The sequence below is a fragment of the Manis pentadactyla genome, chromosome 4 (genome assembly GCF_030020395.1).
Source record: "Manis pentadactyla isolate mManPen7 chromosome 4, mManPen7.hap1, whole genome shotgun sequence".
NCBI lineage: Eukaryota > Metazoa > Chordata > Mammalia > Pholidota > Manidae > Manis > Manis pentadactyla.
The window spans coordinates 86,013,122-86,040,108 of NC_080022.1; the positions used below are offsets into that span (position 1 = coordinate 86,013,122).

General features: G+C 37.3%; 1 long non-coding RNA gene across 1 annotated transcript in view; it reads right to left on the reverse strand.

Annotated features, from left to right (window-relative positions):
• Positions 1 to 23,409, reverse strand: part of LOC118911626 (uncharacterized) — a 78,827-nt gene extending 55,418 nt beyond the window's left edge. The window contains exon 1 of the long non-coding RNA XR_008997071.1: positions 22,837 to 23,409. This is a non-coding gene — a long non-coding RNA (uncharacterized LOC118911626). The remainder of the gene's footprint in view (positions 1 to 22,836) is intronic.
• Positions 23,410 to 26,987: the final 3,578 nt, after the last annotated feature.

The following is a 26,987-nucleotide window of genomic DNA, read 5'->3' on the forward strand; positions in this document are numbered from 1 at the left end:
ACACACCTCTTCTAACAGTGGCATCAGGAAGGCAGAGGAAAAGGAAATAACATTTATTTTCTAGGGAAACCAACTCTATTGTTTTCTATGCCAAGGGAAGTGGCATTAACCCTAAATTGCACATGATGTTTAAGGGATGCAAAATTAACCTGTGCCTTTTGCTACCGGAAGCCTTCATATATGATCCCTATGGTTGCCCTACAATCACTTCCTTCGGAATTAACCATGTGTAGTTATTAAAAACGCAGTTTTCTGATCCCTATACCTGACATTGTAGATCAGCACATCTGTGTGTCACATCCAGATGTGTGCATTTTCAGCAAGATTCCCACATGATTTTACTGCAAATTAGAGTTTGGGGACCACTGTTTAAGGGAACTAGCACTAAATCTTTTAGCTCTGCCACTGTCTAGCCTGTGACTTTAAGCAATTTACTTAAAATCAGTATAATATAATCTAGTCTGCCAGCCAACAAGATTTATTAATTTTGAGAACTGAGAGGGAAGAGCCCACAGTGCCATGCCCATGCCAGGTATAAATTGCCTGGAAGAGCTTAGCACACTGAGCTAAAATGGCTAAAACGCTTGAAGGCAGGAGGTGCAGAAGGTCCCATGTTGGGCAACAGGGCTTTTTATTTTTTGTGTACTCAAGGGAAAGCATTCTAATTTGATAAGAGGTTCACTTAGCTTTTCATATTTTGTCTCTTCTTTTTATCCCATAAATTGAATAGGGTAGACTACTATCTAAAATGTATTTTCATGAGTGTGAAGAAAATTTCAGAAATAAGCAATTTAGCAAAGATTCGTGTAGCCCTGCCTGTTCACTATATTCTGCACAATTAAATGTCTGGGGGCAGAGCTTGAGCAACTCCAAATGAGAAACCATTTAAACATCTGAATGTTGTTACACACTAAACTAATGAATATTTTATTCCCACCAGCTGCTTCAGAATCCTTCTCCTGCCTAAAAGCCATGAGATTACAAAATCCAATTTCACCTTCTCTGGAGCTTTGTACCCCTGTATATACAATGGCCAAATCTCTCTGGTGTTCTACTGACAAAACAAAGGCAGCAAAAGCAGCTGTAATTGAAGTCATTGGTACTAAATAAATCCCAAACCTGTTCTTTGGCTCTTTTCTACCACAATATGCAGTTGAACACTGAGCCTGAACTACTGTCCTCTTGATGCCATAATAGCTCCTTGTACCAAAGGGCAAAGTAACCACTAAAATTAATGTAAGTATGCTGGGAAGTAACATCCCTCATGCCCAGCTTTTTAAAAATGGTTCATTAAAAGGTACAACTGAACCCAAATAAAAATAATAATAACAATCATAAGTAATACATATTAATTACTGTATCAGATTGACTGATCTTTCAATGCATCATCCCTTTTAATCTTCACAACAAGTCTATGATGAAGTAGATATTATCTCCATTTTACAGACAAGAAAAGAGAGATAACAATTACAATGAATACCACAGTATGTATACGAAAAATCTCATGAGGTAGTCAGCCCAGGTTTACTTGGCTCCAAATATCAAGATTATAACCATTACAACATGATAGAACTGATGGCTCTGATGTATCTATCTCTGTTAGCAAATTAATTCTTGCTTGGATTGAATCGGAATTCTCTGCTAGTCATTATTATCAATTTTCCTTAAAATTAAGAAGTATCTCAATTTAAGAAACTGTCTCTTTAAGGCATATAGTAAGGTGCTCAGCAAATATTTGTTGAATGAATGTACCTCAGGATTTGCCTGACATTTTAAAAACACCAAAGCCTTGGGTTAAAGATGGCAGCATGTGAGGTGAGACAGAGGCCTCCTCCTAAAACTGCATATAATATGAAAATATAATGAATACAACCAATCCTGAAAGACCAACAGGAAAGAAGGCTGTGATAGACTGCATACACTTGGAGAAAAGAACAGACCTCATGGAACAGGGTAACGTACCAAAGCCATGACCCAGCAGAACCCAAGCCCTTCCCCCACCCCACCTCACCAGCAGGAGGAAGAGAAACAGAGCAGAGAGGAAGTGGAGGCCTGGGACTGCTGAACACCTAGCTTCAGAGATCTGCTCTGGGAGCACAAACCTACATTTCATGGTGCTTGCATGGTACTCTCATGGTTAGGGGGTTGGAAAGCTAAGACAGGCAGAATATCTGGAGAGACTGAGATTCCAGCCGCTTGTGGAAAACAGGGATCCATATCCAGCTACTCTGGGACAAAAGAAAGGTGGGCAGTCTGAGAGAATTCCTAAAAGCAAGAGGACTGCAAAAGGGGCAAGGATTGCACAGAGCTCACTGCTCAGGAGAAAGAACAGGTAGACAAAATTGTCCAGGTGCACTCTGCCCAGCAGGTTGGGAACATTCATGATCTTCAGACACCCCAGCCCGCTGGCTGGCTACACAGCTCCAAGGGCCCCCTCCATGATATGCAGCCTGCTGTGCCTTCTTCCTAGCCAGCCCGCACCTGGCTCACAAACCAGCAAATCCTGCCCTGACATGAGGCCAGCCAGAGGGAAGCCCCACCTACAGTAGCTGCAAACGCAAAGCATAGAGACTTATACCTGTGTGCTCGGCCCACTGGTTCTGGCATTGGAGGCAGGCATAGCAGCCAGAAAGCAAGAAACAGCTCTTTCTTCCCCCCAGGCATCAACACTGCTCCTCTGAGACCACTGACATTGTTCCAGGGTGGAGCAGCTCGAGAGAGTAGACCTTCTGGGCACTAGAGGGAATGTCAAAGGAACCTGGTTCAAAGCAAAATCATACATACACCAGAGAAAGAGTCAAATAAAACTGATCTCATGAATCTTCCTGAAAGACATTTCAAAATAAAAATCATAAATATGCTCATGGAGGTACAGAAAAATATTCAAGAACTCAGGGATGAATTTTGGTAGAACATTCAATCATTACAGAAGACAGTATCAAAAATGAAACATACAATGGAAGGTTTTAAAAGCAGATTAGATATGGTGGAGGAGACAATAAATAAAATAGAAATTAGAGAAGAGGAATACAAATAAGCTGAGGCACAGAGAGAAAAATGGATCTCTAAGAATGAAAGAATATTGAGAGAACTGTGTGACCAATCCAAACAGAACAATATTGTACTATAGGGGTACCAGAAGAAGAAGAGATAGAAAAAGGGATAGAAAGTGTTATTGAGGAGGTAATTGCTGGAAACTTCCCCAATCTAGGGAAAGAGATAGTATCTCAAGCCATGGAGGAGCACAGATCTCCTAACACAAGGAAACCAAGGAAGACAACACCAAGACACATAGTAATTAAAATGGCAAAGATCAAGGATAAAGACAGACTATTAAAAGCAGCCAGAGTGAGAAATAAGATCACGTACAAAGGAAGCCCATCAGACTTCTCAGCAGAAACCTTACAGGCCAGAAGGGAGTGGCATGATATATTTAATGCAATGAACAGAAGGGCCTCAAACCAAGAATACTCTAACCAGCAAGATTATCATTTAAATTTGAAGGAGGGATCGAACAATTTCCAGACAAGAAAAAGCTGAGATAATTTACCCCCCATAAACCATCTCTACAGTGTATTTTGGAGGGACTGCTATAGATGGAAGTATTCCTAAGGTTTAATAGCTGTCACCAGAGGTAATAAAAGCACAGTAAAGAAAGTAGAACAGTTAATCTCTAAGAAAATACAAAATTAAATCAACTGCCCCAAAGTCAATCAAGGGATAGACAAAGAGTACAGAATATGATACCTAATATATAAAGAATGAAGGAGGGAAAAAAAGGAGGAGAAAAAAAAACCTTTAGATTGTGTTCTAATAGCATACTAAGTGAGGTAAACTAGACTCTTAGATAGTAAAGAAGTTACCCTTGAACGTTTGGTAACCACAAATCTAAAGCCTGCAATGTCAATAAGTACATACCTGTCAATAATCACCCTAAATGTAAATGAACTGAATGCACCAATCAAAAGACATAGAGTCACTGAATGGATAAAAAGACAAGACCCAACTATATGCTACCTACAAGAGACTCACTTTAAACCCAAAGACATACACAGACTAAAAGTGAAGGGATGAAAAAAGATATTTCATGCAACTAATAAGGAGAAAAAAGCAGGGATTGCAATACTTGTATAAGACAAAATAGACTTCAAAACAAAGAAAGTCACAAGAGATAAAGGAGGACATTACATAATGATAAAGGGGTCAATCCAACAAGAGGATATAACAATTATAAATATCTATGAACCCAACACAGGAGCACCTACATATGTGAAACAAATACTAACAGAATTTAAAGGGGAAATAGAATGCAATGCATTCACTCTAGGAGACTTCAACACCCCACTCACCCCAAAAGACAGATCAACCAGACATAAAATAAGTAAGGACACAGAGGCACTGAACAACACATTAGAACAGATGGACCTAAAAGACACCTACAGAACTCCACACCAAAAAAGCAGCAGAATACACATTCTTCTTAAGTTCACATTGAACATTTTTAAGATTAGATCATATACTAGGCCACAAAAAAAGCCTCAGTAAATTCAAAAACACTGAAATTGTACCAACCAACTTCTCAGACCACAAAGGTATGAAACTAGAAATAAATTACGCAAAGAAAATGAAAAATCCCACAAACACATGGAGGCTTCATAACATGCTCCTAAATAACCAATGGATCAATGACCAAATAAAAACAGAGATCAAGCAATATATGGAGACAAATGAGAATAATAATTCAACACCACAAAATCTGTGGGACACAGTGAAGGCCATGCTAAGAGGAAAATATATTGTGATACACGCCTACCTCAGGCAAGAAGAATAATCCCATATGAAGAGTCTAAACTCACAATTAATGAAACTAGAAAAAGAACAAATGAGGCCCAAAGTCAGTAGAAGGAGGGACATAATAAAGATTAGAGCAGAAATAAATAAAATCAAGAAGAATAAAATAATAGAAAGAATCAGTGAAAGCAGGAGCCAGTTCTTTGAGAAAATAAACAAAATAGATAAACCCCTAGCTAGACTTACCAAGAAAAAAAGAGAGTCTACACACATAAACAGAATCAGACACGAGAAAGGAAAAATCACCATGGGCCGTACAGAAATACAAAGAATTATTAGAGAATACTATGAAAAATTATATGCTAACAAACTGGATAACCTAGAAGAAATGGACAACTTTCTAGAAAAATATAACCTTCCAAGGCTAACCCAGAAAGAAACAGAAAATCTGAACAGACCAATTACCAGCAAGGAAATTGAACTGGTAATCAAAAAACTACCTGAGAACAAAACTCCTGCACCAGATGGCTTCACCACTGAATTTTATCAAACATTTAATGAAGGCCTAATACCCATCCTCCTTAAAGTTTTCCACAAAATAGAAGAGGAGGGAATACTTCCAAACTCATTCTCTGAAGCCAGCATCACTCTAATACCAAAACCAGGCAAAGACACCACAAAAATATAAAATTACAGACCAATATTCCTGAAGAACATAGATGCAAAAATCCTCAACAAGATATTAGTAAGCTGAATTCAAAAATATATCAAAAAGATCATCTACCATGATTGAGTAAGATTTATTCCAGGGATGCAAGGATGGTACAGTATTAAGAAATCCATCAGGGCTCTCTTGTCCCCTCCTGGCATGAGCCAGGAGCTCTATTCTCTCACTTTATTTCTAAATAAAAGCCTGTACCTTGCTCTCCTACCTTGAGTGTTTGTGAAGCTCATTCTTCAGCTTCGTGAACAAGAATCCCGGCATCATCTTTGGGGGCTCGTCCAGGATAACTTCGGAGATGGGAGCATCCTCTTCAAGGTTAAAGCCAGACACACCTCTGGCATGCATTCTGAGGAACTGGGAGCAATTTTGATCTCCAGATCCTGAAAAGAAGAAATGTCCTATCTTCTGCACACAAGCCTAGCCTCAATACAAACTCTCTAATGGAGAGGCTTGGCCCCTGAAAGAAGTATGCAATATAATAAGGTTATGCAGCTAAATTTATTTTAATGCAAGGAAGGAATATAGTCAAAAGTCACATGAACTACTACAATATGGAACTAGTTTTGTAAATTATTTTGGTAGAAATCTATTCCACTTATTGGGTTCATTATCTTCAAAAATTGGGAAGTTTTTAAAATAAACTCTCTGAAACAGAAGAAATTTATCTTCTGCAATACAGCCTAGCTTTAAATGACTGGAGCTAGAATTGTACTTGCATTTTATCTCCAGCTACCTGGAGACACACAGTCCCTATCAGTTCAGAGCCTTCATGGGCCCTGTTATTCTGGGTCCATCTAAACCTTAACCCAGTTATATAAACTGCTCGCTCTTAGAGTGAATTCTTGAAAACTGAGATACTTTTAGTCAAATAAGCTAAAAGGGAAGGCAATTGAATATCAGTAACTCAAATCTCTGTATCAGTTTATCTGTCTGTGTTTATGTTCTTTTATGAAAAACGTTGCCAACTGTAGTCATTATGTCTCAATCTGTATGTTTGTGTGTCTAAGCGTGTAAATGAAAGATTTTTCTACCTCCGGATGGTATTAATAAAATTGATTTAAAGACAAGGCTTGTGAAAATTGGGCATTCTAAAACTCCAGAAAATTCTAATAGAAAATATTAAGCATTAATGCTAATTTAAGTTGAACTGAAACAGACATGTCCTTATGGTTATCAGCTGCCTAAGTTTACCTAAAGTCATTTAAGTTGATGTTATCTGCTAAATCTTTCAAGAATAAAATGCTTAGAGGCTTGACTTTGTCTAATATTCAATACAGGTTTTGTTAATAATAATTGTGTGTTACAGTGTGTATACCTACCTACAGCCTGAGAAATCTTTGTGGTAACCTAAAACCTCAAAGTTTTGCTAAGTTAAGAAGATATACTTTCTACTTAGTGAGAGATTGTGCTGTAAAGCTCATGGTTACAGAAATTATAAAATGTTCATACATCTGTCAGTCTAAAGAATGCTAGTGTAACAGTTTACAATAGCCTGCTTCTCAGTGTTCACTAAAAATTAAGGTACCTAATGGTTTTAAGTTCTAATTAAAACTACTTAAAGTAATAAGGAAAACATTTCTGCTTACTAAAGAATGTGTCTTTTGATAAAAGAAAGTAATTTTGTTCTAAAGTACAGCTGTTTATTTAGATGGAGAACTCTAATGTAAGAAGAAGGTTGTAGAAAGTTTGTGGAAGAATTTAGTATGGTCATGCTATATAAAATTAAAGCAAATGAGTCTCGGTATCAAGTACACAGCAAAATTAGAATTTTGTTTTAAGTTAAAAAGACAAAGTTTTCTTAACTGTTAGTCTGCTCTTAATATTGAAAGATTGCAAAGGGTTCTCCAATTGTTTTATCAAAGCAGTTTCTCATGCTTAAAGTCTCGGTGAGTTGTTGGAGTATTTAAGAAAATGAGATCTTAATATTAAAAGGACTAAAAGCTAAAAAAAAAAAAAAAGAAATCCATCAACATCATCCACTACATCAACAAAAAGGACAAAAACCACATGATCATCTACATAGATCAAGTTAGGTTACAAGATACAGATTAAAAGAAGCCAAGAGAAGAGGTACATAGGGCAGCATCCAGAAGAGCTCCAAGCACAGAGCTTCCATCTGCCCTCTCCCCGTGGAGCCACGGGCAGCATTATTTTCCCAGCAGCAGTGTGAGACGGCACACAAGGAGTACCACCTACCAGGGAAGCTCGCCCAAGCCTTGATGTCCAGAGTCTTTATTCAGGCTCCATATTGACAGCCACCATGGCTAACCTCAATTTCCAGACACTCTGGAGGTCAAGCTAGTAATCATGTGACTTTAATTTGTATCACAAATAACGTTGTTAGACTATATGTCATGGCTCATAGTCCCTTGCCAAACAAAGACACTCCTATCAGGCATGACATTGCAAGAGCTTAGAGATTATTTTCCAGAAGCTGAGGGCAGAGGGCAAACCTCTCTTGGGGGTTAATTCTTCACTACACAAAGGTTTTAAAGAAAATCCAAGGCTTTCTTTCAAGAATACTATTTTCACTTGCATTCTGATTTATTTTCTGGTGTGAGAGATCTAGAGGCCCAGTTATAGCCATGGGGCCAGGATGGGAATGTGAACGTCATCCTCCAGCCATGGTGTTACTTCAGAAAGTATGGTTTAAGAAGAAAATAGGGCTGACTTAGAAAGCAGCCAAGAACTACAAGTGTAAGAATTTATTAGCATCAAACCACAATGAACAACTTTTAGCTATTTTATATGAGCAAATAAAGAATCTAAATATGGAAGTAGATTTTAGAGGGTATTTAGTTTAGGATCCAGTCCAGTAACTAGACTCTGAAGTCAGGCCTCTCCTCCATGTTCTTTCCAAAAATCAGTCTTCCTTTTAATTTCACCATCTTTTCCTCCAGCCCATTCCAGACTCTTTGCTCTTCATCCTTTCGACTGCCAAGTTAACAGGTGGTTTGTCCATCTGGAACTCCAAGATCTGCTTCATACTGATCATTTCCAAATATGCTGAAGTCTCGAGGGCTTACTTCTTGTTCCAATTATTTCAATTATTAGGTCTTTGGGTTGAAAGCAACAGCAACTTAATTCCAATCAATTTGGGCAAACATTTTGGACACAGACACCACAGGGAGAGTGCCATGTGATTTCTATTGCTTAAACCACCCAGCATACATTACTTGGTTACAGATGCCCTAGAAAACTAATACAGTGACTAAATATGTATTTATGGTCATTTGAATGTCATGTTTTACAGTTATCTCATCTGATTGCCAAAGTCCAGTACACTGCCAAAAAAAAAAAAAGAATTTTTCTCTGTTGCATATAAAACTCTAGTTTCTTATATTGCATTGTCATTCATCAGCCTAACCTATTGGTTTCTCTATTCACATTACAGTTTTGCAGCAGATAAATACAACACCCATGACAATCTAGACTAATTAGTCATATGTCCAGCATAAAGACCTTAACTTCAAATATACTTTGCAGACCCAAATCCCTATTGGATTATTTTAATGGATTCCAGTTTTCTGTTGAAATACTCCATCTTTTTATTCATTTTGACTGTCATTTCCTTTAACATATTAATAATGGCTGTTTTGAACTCCTTATTTACAATATTCCACATTTCTATCATCAGTTCCTTCTCTTTTTCTGTTTTATTTCTTTGTTATTAGTCACTTTCCTATTTATTTGCATGCCTAATGTTTTTTTTTATTATATGCTGGATGTTATAAGTGCTACATAAAAATTGTCCTGGAATATGTTACCTTCTTCTAAAGAGTGTTAAGTTTTTATCTGGCAGGCGATTAAATTACTAGAAGATTATCCCAATCCTGCCACAGCTTGATTTTAGTCTTTGTTAGGGTGTGAGAAAAAAACTGACTTAAATTCTCTTAGTTTCTTCTCTCTCTGTAAAAACAAAACATCAGTTTGCTGATCCCCGAGCATCCTTCCAGTCCAAGTTGAATACTGTGTCAGTGAGATGTACAATACCACTTGTGCTAATAAACTAATTTGCTCTTAATAAGATAGGTCAATACAACACCCAGGTTTGTCCAAACTGCTACATCTGAAGCTTTCTCTTCAAGCCTTCAAACTTCTATCTGCATATGTCTTTGTTCATCTTCCTATTTGCAATCCTTTCAAGGCCATGGCACTTAGTCCCCTGTCTCTAAACTAGCAAAACAAGTTATCAGAAAAGGAGTCAATAAAGATGTCATTCTGAGAGGTAGCTGGCTAATTTGTGATACCTCTCCTAGATGTATTTGTATTTTAAGCAGAAACAAAGGTCCTGCTAGAAAAGGCCTTCATGGTAACTGTGAAAGAATAACACACCTGCAGTTACTCACTGTCTGTGGATAGACAAGCAAAGACTAGGATTCTTTCTACTGAGTTTGGATCTTTTCTCCACAATCCTAACCCTTCTGTAAATAAGAGGACCTGAAATCAGAGTATTTTCCCAGAACAAAATTGAGGAACATCTGGTTGTGCCTGGCCAAAGTGTGCCTCTTTACGGGATATGAAAATGTGGAAAACAACATGTATTCTATTAGTCTCATACCTGTAACTTAACCTAAGAAATCTGCTTTGTGCCTCTGCTATTTGCTGTTTGTAGTATTTGTCTTTACCTCTTCCCTGGTTCTGTCTTTCCATAAGATAGCATTTAAGGAAACAGGCAATCATGAAAACCATTTATAATACACATTTCTTCCATAAAGCCTCGCAGAAGGTAAGAAGTCTAGATTGGCATTCCTACCGTTATGGTATTGTAGATTTTCTTCTCTATAGAAAGATTCAAAGCTCTTCTTGTAAACACAGGGAACACCTGTTCATGGTCACCTTGCTATTGCAGAAATTATGTGTAAAGCTTTTCATAATTACCAATCCATATTCCATATATATAAACCAAAACCAAAATGAGTTTGCATGACTCGTTTTCAGAAGACTTTGAAGCCTCTTGCTTAAGTCCTGACTGCTCACTTCTCTTCCCTTCTCTCCCAGAGCAGATGTGTAATGAGAAGCACCATGAGTTGCCACATGGGTTATTACAGGAACACTCTGAGAAGGAAACCTGGAGCCCAGCCCATCTCCACAGCACAGTCACCTGCTCTGAGCCACTCAGTCCATGTCAGGCATTTTTATCCACAGCTCTTCCTGCCTCACAGATGTGTTATAAAAGAACTATACAATATGTAAGACACTCCAAGGGACTGTGAAACAAGAAACTAAATGAATAAAGGAGGTTTATCTTGCCAAAAGGCAGCATCTCAAAAGCATCCAAAAGGAAGATGCCCAGCCACCTGCTAAGGTCAAGTAGTTTGTGATCTGGAGCAAACTGCCTCTGTTCAGGACAAATGGTATAACATCCTCAGCTCCCCCAAAATCTTTAGTGTGACCCATTTACATTCGCCTGAAACATGTCTGCATATGTAAGCCTTCTCACCCTTGTTCATGTCTTTGCTCCACCAGCAAGATCTTCTACCTTTATTCTTCTGCCTTTGTTTTTCTGTCCTATCTCTCCTGCTCCCTCCATTTCCCAATTCCCACCATGGAAATGCAATCCATCATTCAAGCTCCAATTTAATTAACAGCAACCCCCATTGTTCAGCATTTACTGTGTACCAGCTGATTGCTTTACATGTGTTATTTTATCTAATTCTTCCAAAGCACCTACAAAGGAAGTTTTCTTAAGCCAGTTTAATAGAAAATAACCGAAGTTCAAAGAGGTAAAACAACTTGATCATGATCACAGAACCAGACTTCAAACCCAGGCATGCCTCCATCTAGAGTTGATCACTATATTGTACTGTGTCTCTTACCAATGCTCCATGAAACTTCCTTAATGATGCCACACTCCAGCAGTTTCTCCCAATCTTAACTAAGCTTCCCTCCCTAATATATTGCTTTATACTGTCTTGATTACAGTTTGTTTCCTATTGTTATTTAATTTTGGATGATTATATTTTGTTTTTTCCCTAAGTATATTAAAGCTGTTAAAACCACAAAACTGTTTAAAATGCCTAAATTAATGCACCTACATTCTGTAAACACACACAAACACTGGTCTTACTTTATAGTCATGAGTATATGTTTTTGTTACCCTTTTGTCACTTAGCATATTTTCAGACATTGCAGTCTAACTTACCCAATAAATTGTTCCCATGTGTTAAATGTGGGGGATTTAAATGACAAGGCATGTGGTTGAGAGGGCCAGCAAAGGTGAATGCCTACTTCTGGGGCATTGGGTTATGATTTAAAGTTGATAAGAGCTACCATCAGAAGTTAATAAAGCATTCCTTTTTTGTAACATATAGAATATTCTAAATATGCATGCCATCATATTTCCCAATCAGCAAATTGTTACTAGTGTCTTCTTTGTACAGACTGTTTTTCAATATGCCGTAGCAGAAAGGTGGAATTAAGCACAGAATAAACCAACATAGTATTTTGTATTTCAGGAATAATAAACACTAGCTCTATCTATACAAAGAGGTTTGATGGGTTAAGAAAAATATTTAGAAAATTCAGAAGGAAAAATCACTCTAGGCAACAAACTTAGAAAACTGAGGGGAAACTTGTAACAATTGAATGGAGTAGATAATCCTGTAAGAGGAAAGAGCAAATTATATAAATGAGTACTTGCTGATGAAATAAAACCTAATATGGAGAGATAACAATAACTGGCACCCAGGAGATAGCGACCCCACAGGGACTTCCTGTACCAACCACAGTATAGTTTTTTTTTTCAAATGCAAGAGAAGTAAAGGTTACATGCTGTGGCTTCCTGATGAGGATGAAATTTCTCCAATGCTCATTTTTCTAATTCCAAAACCCTTGGCTAAGAATGCTCAAGTGCTTATTTGGGAACACAAAATGGCATATGAAAAGAAATAAGATAAAGTAGAGAAGAACGAATCTCAGTGAGCAGTGTATTTACTTGCTTAACATTTGCAAAGAAGCCCTGAGAAACTCCTCAGTAACACACCTTGTCCACTCAATGTGTGTGAGGGTAAAGGGTCTTCTTCCCTTATTTATGAGTTTGTTTCCCTTTGTATAGACTGAGATAATATCCCTCAAGTCTCAGGGATGACTTGTGAAAAAAGTTCTTCAATTTAGCCAGTGTGTTACAATGTTTAGAACAATAATTTCCTTAAACCTACAAAACTTTTATCTGTGTATACTACCTAGAACTCAGTTCACTTTTCCTATTTATTAACACCTGTGACACATTGAAAAATTAAAACTGTAGGTTCCCACCATTTCCTGGCCTCACTACAGCTATAGATTTTCTTGCCACATGATCTTACAGGCAACTTAGTTTAATGAAAGTAACTCCAGAAATGGAATCAAATGACCCATTCAAATTTCAGCTCTGCCTTTTGTTAGCCTTATGACCTTGATTAAACCAGCATCTTTCTGAGCCTCAGCACCTTCATTTATAAAAAGGGGAAATAATACCTTCCTGCCCTGACCCACAGGATTGTGGTGAGGCTCAAATTGAAATATATGCAAGAATGATGTGAAAATCACATCTCTGCAGCAGGATTGTAAGAGTTTTGTTATGTCTGTCATCCCTACCAACCAGCCAGCAATAACATACTGTTAAGATTTTCATTTATTTTCTTCCAGGTTTTTCTAGAGTATGTGTATTTGTGTTTGCGTCTATGGGTACATTTACTTTTTTAAATGTAGGTATTTTGTTAGGATACCATCTTGTATTATGATACTTGCATCTATTATGACATACATATGTATGTACCCCTGGGTTAATATGTTCTTCCAAAACATGGTTAATAACAGCTTGATATAATGTCTATCATATATAATATATACAATGAAGTATGATACATACATGTAAGCATTCTCATATTATTTGTGTGTTATTAAAAATTATTTCTAAACATGGCTAATAATGGCTCATTAAAAATATGGTGCCTATTAATTCTACCATATGAGTGAACTATAATTTATTTGACCAACTTTATTTTTAACTAATTAAGGATACTCATTTCCTGTGTTTTGTTGTTGTTGTTGTTTTTGTTGTTGTTGATGTAACTGGATTACAGGTAACATTGTGTAATTTAATTCAAGGTATACAACATATTAATTTGATATACCTTATATGTTGTAAAATGACCGCCACCATAGCATTAGCTAACACCTCCATCTTCTCACGTAATCATCATTTCTTTTTTTGTGGTGAGAAGCTTTTTAGTTTGTTAAAATCACATTTACTAGCTGGTTTCTTCCATTGCTTTCCTTTTTTATATACAGCAGGGAGAATCCCTACTATATCTATATGTCAATTCATTCTTTTAATTAAAACCAGCCCCAGTGTTCAAAGACTTAGCAATCTACAATAAAGTCAAGGTGTAATGATAGTGATTATTACTGTTCTGCTAGGAAACCAGTTTGAAATATATCAGCAAGGAGATTATTAAGTATTTCTGGTGCAGGAGGAATTGGCAACCACCCAGATGCAGCTCTATTTATAGACCACTCAGATGCCTCCTGAGCAGTGGCATTCAGCCAATAGTGAACATCCAGAAATTCTGACACTTGGAAAGCAGAAGGTCAGTTCTAGTACAGCTGTAAGTCGGAGAGGTTCAGGCTCAGGGCTATGGACACCAGGGAGAGGATGGGATCAGGGAATAGACAATGCCAGAACCAGCTCTGCTAGACAAGAATAGTGTGCGAGTGCCTGAGATGAGAAAGCCATAATTAAAAAGGTGACTCTAAAAGGTGTTCAGTTTACCTCCCACATCTAAGATGGTGTTGCACTGTTCTCTATTTGACTTTGTGCTGAGTAAGGGCAAGCCTCTTGCTTGCCTTCATTAAATTCTACACTTCTGTCTTTAGAAAGACCCCTGAGGAGCCACACTTGCCTCCTCAGAAGCATAAATATTAATCATGGCTAATAAAATTAATCATAATCAACATTAATTAGGCTCTTACTATGATCCAAACCCTGTTTTAAGCTGTTTATATTCATGGAACTCTTCAAAACACTTTGAACTGGTAGGAATATAATTTTCTCCATTTTGTAGTTGAAGATACTGAGGCACAGAGAAGTTAAAAGACTTCTCCAAGGTCACACAGCCAGCATGAATAGGAGCCAGGACTGAAAAACCAACAGCCTGGTTCTAGAGTTGGCACCTTATGGTATTCTATGATGTTCTGTATTTATTAATGCAAGTTTTGAGAACAAATATTAATTTTAATTTGTATATGTAGAAATATGTATGCAGATATATCTATACATAGGGAAAGATATATTAATATTATTTCCTTGGATATCTACTCTTACTTACTATGGGAGGATTAGAAATTAAAGAATTCTTGGATTATCTAGGCTCTGGTTTTCCCACTTTCCTGTGGTTCTCCAAGGAATAGAGCAAAGGAAATACCCAAACATGATGATTTTTCTATAGTTTGATGTTAGTTCTGCTGGGGATTGGCTTAAAAGGGAAACCAGGTGGAATAGAATGATGAAAATAAGATCAAGTTTATATAACCATCATCACTGGTACTTCCCCAGGTACCGGTTTATATCAGGAGAGAGAATGGTACAGGGTGTGTCTGGGTGAATCCCCAGTCACAGCACAAGTTTCCCGATCCTGAGTGACAGCTGACGGATTCTAATCCCTCTCTTCCCACCGGGGCACCCACACACACCCAGAGTCTTTCATGGCTGCTATCTCAGGATGACTCATGGCAGAAGACTGCTTGAAGCCCCACACAGTGACTAGGAGAGGCCACCCACCATCATGGATTCTGTCTCTCCTCTCGTTTCCTCACTCCATCCTCCACAGCACTGCTAAACCGGTAGTTTTAGTGTGAAAATTTAGTCAAATCCATCTCCTTAAAATAATTTTGTAGCAACCCCTCCTATTGGATAAAACCCAACCTCCTCAACACCGTGTGCAGCCCATGACGTCACAGCTGCCCCACCTGTTGGCCCCGCTGCTGCCTTCAACACCCTCAAGTTTGCATTGACCTATTTGGAAGTCTGCCAGTATGCTTTACTCTCTCACATGTACATCTTTGTATGTTCTATTTCTTCACCTGAAATATCCCCCATCCACCCGCAACCCACATCTACATACACTTCCCTAATTATCATCCTTGGGTGTCATTTGATGTGCTGCCCCATATGTGAAGCCTCCCTGACTACTTCAGCCTCCCTGAAGTGGTTCATTGTATCAACTAATTGTGTTCCAACCTGCAACCTGCCTCCCATGTACTTTCATCCTTGCACATCTGTCTCCCACGCAATCTATGAGCTCCTAACAGAAAGGGAACTCTACTCTTCACCTCTGTGACGGGCATTCAATAAATATTGAATGGATGAATGAGCTGGTTGATGAATGGATGGCTTGGTGAGAGAATGGGTGGCTCTATAACACATTCCTGCTGCAACCATTATGGGTTCTATTTTTCCAGAATAGATTCTATTTTAATGTATACAATCTTTATCTTCCTGCCTATTTCTGGGGGAATCCTGATTAATTTTGTGAAGTTGGGTACTGAACATAGTATTATTGTCCCAAAGAAGACACACATTAGAAGGCTAAGGGTTTTGGGGTTTGTCTTTTTTTTGTTTTGCCCCATTGGGCCTGGAACTTATAATAGTTAAACCTTGTGTTTTCATAAATACTTGCTAATAAAATGACTAAAATAAACCAAGAGCATCTCCTAGAACAAAAATAATGGCTTTCCATCCTAGTTGTACCACCAAACTGTTCTGAAATATTAAAAGGGCAGGTCCACGCCTTTGGATTTAGAAAGAGATGATATCACTGTTAATGGAATTGGTGAGATTGGAGAGTGTTCATTATTTAATGACTGTAATGGAATCTAAAAGAAGCACAAAATCCATGGGCTTTATAATGCCAAGATACCAAAATCATGGGGAAGGAAAAAGTTACTTTGGAAGTCATTCTTTCCATGAGTCGGTGAAAAAACAACTTTTGCATAATTGACCTTGCATATATAGTTTCCAAAATTACATTAACTAATTTGAGTTTGTAGAGGTTTGTTAACCAAATCACCTAGACTCACTTCAACTCAGTACCCTATCTCCATGAAATAGACCAGAACCAGAACTGAGGTAAGGGAACTTACTCTCTTCAGAGGGCTTCATAAAATCCATCATTTTGCCAGAATCCATCTATAATAGTGTTTCTCAACCCATTTTTCATTGTCATCCCCTTAAAGAGCCTTTTTAGATCATTTTTTCTAATTACCCACACACATTTTTAATACCACAGATATGCTATATATCTGATAATTTATGGTATGTATATCTGTGCTTTATACATTAAAAAGTAAGAACTATTTTTTGCTCCCTTGGGAGTAATATTGCCCCATTGAGAACAAATGATCTTTAGGATGGGTATTTTCCTCTCCTATGTGCATCTACCTATTTTACACTGACACCATAATTTTCTGCTTTTTTTCTTCAACCATGCTCTTTTACATTTTTTCATCTCTGAATCTTTGCTCACACTATGCCTTTTTTCTGGGGTAACCTTTCTAATTTTGTTGAGTCCAACCACTTTTCAAACCCTACTTGCTACAAGTAGAATTATTTTCCAAACACTAAATCAACCTTCTTCCCTTTAGAACATTTACCTTTAATAGAAGACATTTTCTTCACCATAATAAAATCTCAGTCTACTTTAGACTAAAGTCATTTAAGTACAAGACCCCCCCCCATAGATTATAAACTATTAGATGGCAAAGAATATTAATCTTTGGATCTCCCACTGTTCAGAGAGAATGCTCAATAAATATTTGTTGTATTGAATTTATTCATTTATGGCTCAATTTATTCCTGCTAGCCCTTCATATTAAAAATAGACTTCAACTGCCAAAGAGCACATGTTATCATTTAGATGAATACATAGACATACACACACACATACACATGTGCCACATAGCTGGGAGTGTGGGGGTGAATTCCTTCAGCCCTACATCCTCCACACATCAAAAGTGGGGTTCCTTCTTGGAAAGTTCCCTGCATCAACAGTACGACTATTCTCCAAATTGCACTTACTCAACATTTTAGAGGCTCTTTCATGCCTCTCTCTCCTTCATGTCCCATATCTAATAGTTGGTAGTTGCTTATACATACTGATTCTTCATTTTTCTTGAATCTTTGATTTTTGTTTTTCTTTGTGATCCCACTTGCATGTCCTCTTCTAACTCTGTAATACCTCATCTAACTCTGTAATACCTCATCTACAGTCATCTCTTCCATCTGTAGCTCATGTCTTTGTCTTTCTTATCACTAGTTCATAACCATTCTTCAATCATTCTTACTCAGGTTTATCTTCTTGAAACATAGACTGTGATATTCTGTTGCTCAGCTGCTTAAGAAACTGCAGACACTTCAGAATAAATCCAACCAACTCAACATGACTGCGTGGACTGAATTGTTCCCCCAAAATGCATGTGTTGAAGCCTTAACCTGGAATTCCTGGGGGCTATTTAGGTTTTGATGAGGTTACGAAGATGGGTCTCCCATGGCGGGGTCAATACCCTCATGAAAGACCCCAGTGAACTTGCTGCCTCTCTCTTGTTCCGCAGTGTGAGGATAAAGCAAAGACACATCATCTATAAACTAGAAGGAGAGCTCTCACCAGAATCCACCCAGCTGGTATCCTGATCTTGGCCTTCCAGCCTACAGAACTGTGATAAAATTAATTTCTGTTGTTTAAGTCACCCAGTCTATGATATCTTGTTATGGCATCCTTAACAGAGTAATAACATTCAAGATTCTCCTTCAGATGGCCTCATTAGTCAACCCCAGCAGCTAAGAATCCCCACAGGAATATTCAGATCTAGTTGGGCAACATCCTTTCACACACACATGCTAGGATGAAATGATCTCTATTTAAATTTGTTAAAATGCTTCTCAAAATAATTGGTTACAACAAGAATATTACTGTTTAGATACCTTTCCAAGGAATGTTCTTGCTAAAGTGGTCTACAAGGCTCAACAATTAGACAATGTATAGATTGCATGTATACATTTATAGTCCTATCCAAACATTGAAGGCTATAGAATGTATAGTCTGCCCTAATGCTATGAGAAAAGTGCTTATATTTTAATTCAAAATACCTTAGCTTCTTATACCAAAAATAATATTAAAAAGGAGAAATATGACCACTCATATTCACGCATTTAACAAATACTAGTTTTCACTTATTTTAAGCCAAGCCATAAGTTAAATGCTATGATTACAATAGTCAAACTGGACAGTTCCTATCCTCCTGGAACCTGCCATCTAGTTTGATGGATGAATCCAGATCTTCTCTATAAATAAGCATGGAAAATCACTTTATTTTTCTGAGAATAGATCTTCATGCAGTTTCATATTGGGGACAGAGAGAAGCTGTCAAGTGGCTTGCTCCTTATGCCTCTTTTATTTCCATCTCTAACGCTGCCTTTCTGTCTCTTTTTTACTCTGCCTCTCTTTCCCCCATTACCTTCTTATGTGTAGATAAATGGAAAGAGAGTTCTACCCCTTTTTCCTGTTCAACTACAGAAGAAATTGAAGAGACGACTCTCCGCTGTACCTTACCAAGAATACCTTAAGAATCAGTGGGCTTCTGGGAACACTCAGCAAGAAGCCATGACATGAGGCTAAAGAAGATTTTTATGTCTAAGTATTTACTCCCAGGAGCCTTTCAAAAAACTAAGTAAAATAGTAGAGATCTAAGAAATTAAGCATTGTCCCATGTTTTGTATAATTTTTCTCTTTCTAAAATTAAAACCTGTGCCCTACAAAAGATTTTAATTTACAGAAATAGTTTTAAATTCAAATGTGTGGATTTCTTTACAGAGTTCCTATAACTCTGAACATATGTAATTGCACTTTATTTCCTTTTGTGAGAATGCTTTTGTATATTTTATGTGTCCTCCAATGTCACAAAGCATCATTCTATTCATTTTGATGATGTAATCTTCTACTTGGCCAATTTCTATCCAAAGATTAAAGGCTAAACTATGAGAAGACTGCAGACAAACACAATTCCAAATAGACCCTCAGTCCCTAAAACAGGCTTTTATTCATAGCTAACACAGGATTGCTTCATTCACTACCTTAGGATCTTCTAGGAGCTTAATTAAGGTCTGCCCCTGTGAGGCCCCCTCTCACATCCTGTGCAGACCATGCACATCTTTGTGGAAGCAATTATCCTTCATCTACATGCCTGTGGTTCCCCACAAGGAAAAGGCTTCACTTTGCAGCAACCCTGCCATTTTTAAGTCACAAACTAACTGCCAAGTACATGGAATTTCACAGGTCTCTGGTGTTACGGAATTCCAGGTAAAAGAAAAAAAAAAACTTCTGGGAGAAAAAAAAAACACACAAATGCTGAAAATTTGCTTTCTGTTGAGTATGCACCACAGCAAAGAGAACAAAGGGAAAAGAAATCTTGTTTATAAGTTATAATTTTTAAAATCTAAATTCTTAGGCAAACTTTATCAAGTCTTTGGAAGTTTTTTTTATTATTTCCTCTTCCTTAAAATAGAAATAATGAAAGTTTCTCATTCATAGATGTTTTACTAAGAGCAAAGCCTTGGACTTTTTTAGAAAGAAGATCAAGCTACTTGATTATTTTCAATATATTGTACCTTAAAATATATCTTTATTTCAAAAAGTAACAGCAATAAATTATTGAATACTTGCTGAGTTCACACAGTTGTTTAAATTCTGTTTCCTCCTTCCTATGACCCTATTAATGGATATTGCTATTATTCTTATTTTACAGGTTAGAAAATTAAAGCATAAAGAAGACACAAAGCTACTTAATATTGAAGCCATGATTTTAAGCAATGCTCTTTATGACTACACAATATTGCAATTCCACAATTTTCTTTAGGAGCTTCATTACCATCACCAACCCTAGTTTTAGCCCCATCAACAACCCACTAGCTCTACCCTAGAAGCAGACAGAAGTTATTCAATACAAAAGGCAGAACCGAATAGATGAAGTTGTGTAGAGTATTGGTTAAGAATTAGACAGCCAGCTCCATCTACTCCTATAGGATCCTGGGAAATTTTTTTATGTAGCTTTCTTGTGCTATGTTTTCTCCTCCATACCATGTAAATGATGATGATATCTACTTGCAAGACTATTGTAAGTATTAAGTCATATAATCCCCATAAAATATTTAGTGTCTGTCACTTACATCAGTTATTTGTGTTAACACATGAAGACTTTATCTTTGTATTTAAGCTTTGTATTCTCACTTCTTACTTAATGTTTGACTTATGGCAGGTTCTCAATAATTGTTCGATAAATTAATAAAAGTAAGGTAGGCCAGGGTTCATCATTAAAGGAATGTAAGCCTACCCTAAAACCATACTTTGTAGCAAATATAAAGTCAGAGTGATGACCTAAGTCAGATACTCATTACTCAAGGAGAGAGAGCAGATGTAAAAAGACTAAACATGACCACTGAATCTAAGAGCAAAGTTAAGGTTAAAGCTGACAGAAGCCAAAGGAAGAGAAGCAGGCATTGGAATATGGATTTACTCATCAGATTATGAAAGGTGATTTGTCAACCTTTCTTCCTCCTTTCCTTTTGTAAACAAACATTTCCTAGGTACTGTCTATATATTTAGAATTGTACTAGGCTCTAAGATTATAATTAATAAAACCACTAGAATTTCTTAATTTGCTTCATACTTATTTGAACTGCAAAGAAAGTTGCTACTCAAGTATTAGAGGGGAATTTCTCCTGCCTTGATTTCAATGAAGGCACCAATATAATCTATATGAGATGCTAAATTGAGTGGGAAACAGATTGCCATATGCAAAATGTGTCCCCACCAAAAACTCAGAGAAATGGTTTCCTAAGTCATTGATCCACCTCACTCGCTTTGAAAATATAAAAAAATATAAAAATATAAAAATGGAAAAGGAAAACAAAGATCAAAGGGGAGAAGGATTTGAGAAGATATTTCCTTGAAGAGAATTACACTTGAGTTTCTTCCCACTTCCCAGGACAGATGAGTGCTGGTATTGCTTCATTTCTCCCCAGCATAATGAATAGACTTTGAAGGCACCATTTGAAGAACTAGGTTTTCCCTTGTGGTTGATGGACACAGAGGACTCAAGCCTGACTCAAGCCTGAGCTAGCCAGTGATCTGTGGTAGGCTCTTCAGGGGGGTGGCCCTGTTCATTTGAGCTGCCTTCCCAAATGTTTATTGGGACAATGATTTTATGAAAGTTTTGGGTGGATGAGATGCTAGTGCCTTAATAAAAGGAGTCAGAGCGAGCCCTGTGAGGTACGGCCGCCTGGAGGAGCAGAGGAATCCCAGAAACAGGAAGCTAGAAGGTACTTCATTCCTGAAGACTGCAAAAGGGAATCAAAGGGACCAGGAAGACTAAGAATGGATATGACAGGTTCCACAACCCTTAAAGTGAGAGTGTCCAAGAGTGAGATCTCAGAAGAACCCACAAGCCACCAGCGAGAGAATTCCTTTAGAGATGCAGCCCAGAAAAACCAATTTATGATCTTTCCTATCTCCTTACTTCTGCCCTTCCAAACCTCCACAGGGCCAGGAACAAGCTCAAAACTTGGATGAGGAGATCGCTAAGGAGGGAGAATGCACAAAGCATAGAAAGACAGAAGCCAACTGCGCCACTCCTGTCATGTCCATCCACTAGAAGAAGGCCTGAGTTGGAAACAGGGAAAAGACCTTATATTGAATCAAATTCAATTTGTATTAACAAATTCAGTTTGTATTGACATCTTAAACGTGGCAACTCTAATTTATACACTGAAACTAGGTTTGTTTCTTAAAAGAGATAGTAGAATATGCCAATACCTAAGTGTGATTAGGAAAGTTATGGAACCTACCCAAGTTCTCATTCAGCGGCATTAGGTAATTACTGTCATTGAATGTCTGAAATAGGGCTGAGAGAGACAATATAGTTATGTTTTTATTATTTGTCATGAGTTGTTTTTCCTCAAAGTCCTGAATCTCACAACTAATCTGTCTTAATCTCTGTCTTTTCTCTCTCTCTCTCCCTCTCTGGCTCTCTCTCTGGTCTCTGTGTCTATCTGTCTCTATCTCTTTCTCAAAGATCTTTTGAATTATCATTTAGAGGAATTGAAAAGGACTGATATTATAACATAACAACATAGTTAATAACATTCTCAACAGAAACCAATTTACCCCTCTGTTAGTCAGTGTTCCACTGCAGAGTGCAGAACTCATACATAAAGCACTTAATCCAAAAAGAGCCTTACACACAGTGAGGGCTCAATGAATAAAAGGTACAATTACTTTAAACATTACCTCTTGGGAATTACTGAAGGACAAATCATCTTGAGAATCACTCTTTTTCTTCTTAGATGAGTTCTGCCCACTACTTACAAAGAAACATATTGTTATGCATTCTCTTTCAACTCATACCTTTTGTTTGCAGATATCAAACCTCTTTCCAGTCATTAGAAATAATAAATCACACTTGCACATTCCAAACTCTGAAGAAAGTCAAATATTTACAGAGTTCTGCATGGGAAATAAAGAGCAATTCATTGAAACAGGAACCTATAAGAATGATTCTTTATACATTTTTGGAAAACTCTATCATAAATTTGGCTTGAACTTTAAAGTAATAATTCATCTCACCTTTAATGGTATCATGGCTTTTAACTTCCTCAGAACCATGAAATAATAAAAAGCACAAGATCAGCACAAACTGGTAAACCAGTATCCTTCCATAGTATAAACTTTGGGGAGTGCCAGTTGCAATCACCTGGAAGACACAGTAGGGTGAAGCAGAAATTTTTTCCATTTTCCTTTTGCCTTTCCCTGCTCCAAAGCCAAATTGTCAAGTGTTCAACTTTCCAGCCACCCAATATTACCAGAAAGTTCTAAACTTTCTGGAGTTTATGAAAACATATATCCACAAAAACAAACACCCAAATAATAATTTAAAATTTTATGAATTGGTGTGGTCTATGGAACACTTCCAGTATTCATCACTTTTGCAATGCTCTCCCTCGCCCATGAGCTATGCTTTATTATTACTAATCTATAGATTGGGAAACTAAAGTGCAAGACCAACTCAACTGGGTTGAGTTGCAACTCAGCTATTAGAAAGTGCTGGGTTACAACTCAACTGTTAGGCTTCTGACCCCAAACTCCTTGTTCATTTCAGTATTTCATGCTTTCTCAGCCTCTTCAAAGGAAATACTTTCTGCTCTTTACTGAAAGTTGGTCATCTATAAAGAAGCAGGTGACACAACACTTAGAAGACATGAGGACAGAAGAAACCCAGATTCTTCTTTTACAGTGCATGGATGACCTGGAGATGCAACAAATACTATCTGGGTCTTGGTTTCCCAGTGAAGGAGACATTTTCACCCACCTTCCAGGGAAGGTAGTGAGAGTGGGAAGGGAGCAGATGAGGATGGGGAAGTCATATCACATGGTAGCTGATAGTGAACGAAAGTAGAGCTGGTTTCAGCTTTTGCAAGCATGTGGTTTAGCATAGACCTTGGCCTAAGGCATGAGCAAGTTCAGAGAGGCTATGAAGAAATGCTTAGGAGGGGCAAATCAGAACTTCCAAAAGCATCTCTTACTAGCTACAAACCCAGCATTAGGCAGGCTGGGCAGCTTCATATACTGAGTCTATCAGTCAACAACTCATTGAACTCCCACTGGTGGCCTGGTGGGTACAGATGCAATATGAAGATGTGGGCTTATATGGGAAGGTAAGGAATCAAAAGAAACAGATCATATGTCTAGAAAGGGCTTTGAGCTCTTTAAAGGTAAACACTGCTATTTTGAGGTGCCATCAGCAGGGGCTGTTGTGGTACTAGAAGGGAGATGTTAACTGTGTATCATAAGTAAACTTATATGCTTACACCTACAAGAAAAACGACTGATAAACCTGATTCACCAGTGTATATTTCTCTGACACCCAAAGGAAATGGTTTTACCTATCAGCATTGTTTGTTCTCTTCTACGCCACACCTTAAAGATTCGCTCACATGCATCAGCTGCCTTGCAGCTTCGTTTTTCCTTTTTTTCCAAATGCCTGAAATGAAGAGTTCTGCTTCCAGATATGGTCTTCCCTTTTTCTCCTATTACCTACCTCCTCACCTTTCTTTTACCTACTATCCCCTTCCCATTCACACTCACATCATTAAACACATACATCCAAAATTAAGAAAGTTTAAGAAGTAGAAAACCATTGAACTTAAAAATATTGTAATCACAAGTCATGTCTCAAACATTTCTTTAATTTACAAAAGATTAACACAAAGTCTTGTAAATGAATATTTCCCAAAGTGCATTCAAAATGCATCTAATGTGTTTTGAAAGCATATTACTAAGCATTTTTTCAATTGCATAAAATGAGGTTCATTTATATTATGTCCCTTTAGAAAACCATTGGATAATAAGTAAATAAATAGAACCAGAATTGATCCTCAGTATTGTATTTGTCATGATCTTATATCGTGTTGCCTTCAGCAGTGCCATGAAATGGATACTACTCTATTAGCCAGAGGATTTCATGAAAGTTGTAGCTAAATTTTAATTTAAACTTTACTACAAAATCATTTCAGGACCAAATTACTTCTTGGCATGGGAAAATGAGCCTGGTAATCTATAAAATGGAGGGATTGGACCATTTGAATACTCCATAGTCTACACAAAGGCCATTCAACTCTGGTTATCACTGAAATTATAAGTAAATCTTTGTAAAAAATATACTGGGAGAAAAACATGCTTTGAACAGTTATTTCCTAAATCTTTTCAAGGTGTAATGTCTTGCTTTGAGAATCCTTTCAACAGACGGACCAAAAGCTAATTTTAAATTTGTCGAAATCCCCTAAGCATGCCTCTTTTCCAAGCTCCATGCAGCCAATACAATAAATTGCTATTCTTGTAACACCAGTATTAAAATTACATCCATAGGGACAACGTAGGTAACCTCTATTGCAAAAGAGAATTAAATGCACATTAGCTAATTTCTCTATTAAGTTAGAAAAGTATTTTTCTTCCTTACAAAACAAAAGCAAGAAAAAACTATTCATAATGCAGCCAGCTTTAAAACCTCATTTTTCTTTCCTTAAAAGACTTTTAACAATTGAGGGTCCTCAAATAAATTGAGTGCCAGGCAAAGCTGAGGTCACTGTCTGCCAGGAAGGAGACACTGTGTAGCACTAGCATCAGTGAATCACCTTGTTAGGAAACCTAAAAAGAAAAACCATGCCTTCTTCCAGGCTCCAGAGCTAATAGGTTTGTGGGATGACAATAGGTAAATAGATAGATAGAGATGATAGGTGATAGATAGATACATGATAGATAGATAGATAGATAGATAGATAGATAGATAGATAGATAGATAGATAGATGTAATGAACAAATCCCTTTTATCCTGCTGAAAAGCTACAAAATTGCATGTACATGCACAGAGCCCTAGCTGTACCCACATCATACATAGAGTTTACTTCCTTAACATAAGAGAAAAGTGTACACTTTTTTGTAATTGTATCAGAATACACTTTTTCTACCTCTACCTAGTTCTACCCCAGTATTTGAACAACATAAATTTATAATCATTGTTTTATTTGCTATTTCCAGACCTCTCCAAGGTGATTAAATATCAATGATACTCAATCTGTCTCCTTCAGATAGTCCAGAAAAAGCTTATTTGGAAGACATCAAACGTCTTCTGTTTGGATCTTCTGAAATCTACCCAGTTAAAGGAAACTGTTACTACCAGCAGCTCACAGGTATGATGACTACCACCCCCTATAGTTGCAATCACAACATTTACTTCTTTTTGTCCACCCACTAATTCAACACAGCCTAACAAATACTTAGACTTAGGTCTAAATAACCTGTATGCAAGAAAAATCTAATATTCCCACTTGTCTCTACTGCTCACATTTATCAACCTTTTATTTTTCTTCCATGACTTCCTTAAATGTTCAGAAAACAATAGACAAGACTTTCTGCAAGTATGTTTCCTTTTAGACTCCCATTCATCCTTTAATAGTAAATGGGATAATTGCTAGCATCAGGATGGTCAAGGGCAAGCAGGCAAACACAACTGTGTGCTGCCTGTTGGGTCTGCTCCGCAATGATTTTCTTATGATGTGCCTTCTGGAAATGCATGACGAGCCTCATGTCATTAAGATAGTTGGTCCTGAATTAGAAGAAAGACATATATTTAAATTATTTTGGGGGAAATGAATCTCAGAAAATATTCTTCATTGAATCCTCATTCCTGTTGCACTGAAAATATGAAAAGGTTAATGAAAAGAACACTTAAAGATATTTCTTTCCAAGGAATGCTTTGAAAAGAATAACCTTCAGTCCCTTCAGTCTTACCAATGTCCTGAGAAGCATATAGCATTACTCCTGGACAGTGCTCTGCAGACATAAGACCAACATTTTCATGATTGACTCCACAGAGTCCTGGGGGT